The following is a 1,783-nucleotide window of genomic DNA, read 5'->3' as shown; positions in this document are numbered from 1 at the left end:
GCTTGAGAATCTTCTCTTCTGATATAAGATTCACTCAAACTAGATCAAAGTTTCGACAGGGATCTTTAGACTGTTTATAGATCTAAAGACGTCTTGTGATAATCCATTGTTAACAGACTCCATTCTATGCGTGGTTGATCACAAGAGATTCAAATTGTTGCGTGCAAGTGTTTATTGAAGATCTAAGAAGATTTGAAGACAAAGAAGATATTTAATATTTCTGATTTGGGGTTCATAATCTTTAGTGTGCACAATACTTGTTTCGGTATAGAGGATCCAACTATAATCGGTTTATCCTTGTGGTAGATTAGATTGATTAGTTGTGTAGATCAGCATCAATACAATTCTTTGTGATTAAAAGTATTGATTGCAAAACCTTAACAATTACTTTGGTAGTTGAGAATAGATAGATCTAAGAACCTTGCGAAGGATTTTATTGAGATACAGAAGAGCCTTTGTCGTACTCATATCACTTGGTTGAAGAGAGTTGCTATCAAACAGATTTGTTGTTTCTTTACTGTTCGGAATACGAACCAAAGGAATTGTTTCAAGTACGTGACTTATTCATAAGTTGGAGGCGTGGGAATACAGACGGAACTAGGTGAACTATAGGTTTAGTTGCTTGGTCTCAACTATACGAAGTTGGTTTAATTTTGTGTAGCGGATTAATCCTGAGAGTACTCAATTCTGGACAAGGTCCCGGGGTTTTTTCTGCATTTGCGGTTTCCTCGTTAACAAAATATTGTTGTGTCATTTACTTTTATTTTCCGTAATTATAATTGTTGTTATTATAATTTAACGTAAATTACACAAACGTTAATTCCTATTTACTTGATAGCAATCCTATTGTGTTTGGTTAAGTCCGAACCTTTTATCAAGTAAACATACTTCGTTGTTGTATTGTCTCGATCTCGTATCCATATACGATCACACGAAGTGTGAACCGATTTGTTGCATTGTCTCGACTCAGTCCATAGACAATCACTTTCGGAGAAAGGACTTATAGGTAGGAAAAGTTTTATCTTGAGGTATATTTGGGTACCCTCGCCTTTTCACCGTCACTGCCTAATACCAGTGATGTTCGCATCCTCATCTTTAGCTTGAGAAAATGAGGCTTGCATCAAAAGTGGCTCAAGTCCTTGTATTTGTGTTTTCCTTTCTTATTTTTGTTAATAAAATATTCTCTCTAATAACTTAGATAAACCATGAAAGACTTTTTCAAAGTTCTTCTAGGGTTTTGGTGACCATAAGTCTATTCATAATCTTTTGTGATCAAGTCCTTAATCTCTTTCCCTTGAAAGATACAATTTCATGGCTCCTGTAACTAGAGTTACCACAAAAAGGGATGCAGTCGAAGCAGTTAATGTGTATCTGTGTGAAGGAATCACTTCTTCAAGGAAGACGAAGGTGAGATCTACAAATGATGGAGGAGGTTCTTCCTATAATTTCCTCTTGCATGTTTGTCATTTTGATAAGGATTCTAGAGATATGGTGAAAGAATTCATCAACAAAAGAAATAATTTAAAATATCAAATTGTTTCGTCTTTAGAAAAGATAACTCACTATGAGAAAATATTGTCTCTAACAAAGAACACCTTGCATGAGCTAAAAAGAGAACTTAGTGAGTTGACTGATATTTCTGAAGATTTAGAGGAATTGAATGATCCCATAATCAATGAGTTTTTCAATAATTAGAAGGAATTCTCTGTAGATGCTCTGAGTAAGCTCTACAATGTCTAGGAAATCTTCTTATGAGAATTCCATTCTTGTGTTTTAGGAAGAA

The sequence above is a fragment of the Papaver somniferum genome, chromosome 10 (assembly GCF_003573695.1).
Source record: "Papaver somniferum cultivar HN1 chromosome 10, ASM357369v1, whole genome shotgun sequence".
NCBI lineage: Eukaryota > Viridiplantae > Streptophyta > Magnoliopsida > Ranunculales > Papaveraceae > Papaver > Papaver somniferum.
This window is presented reverse-complemented; position numbering follows the sequence as displayed.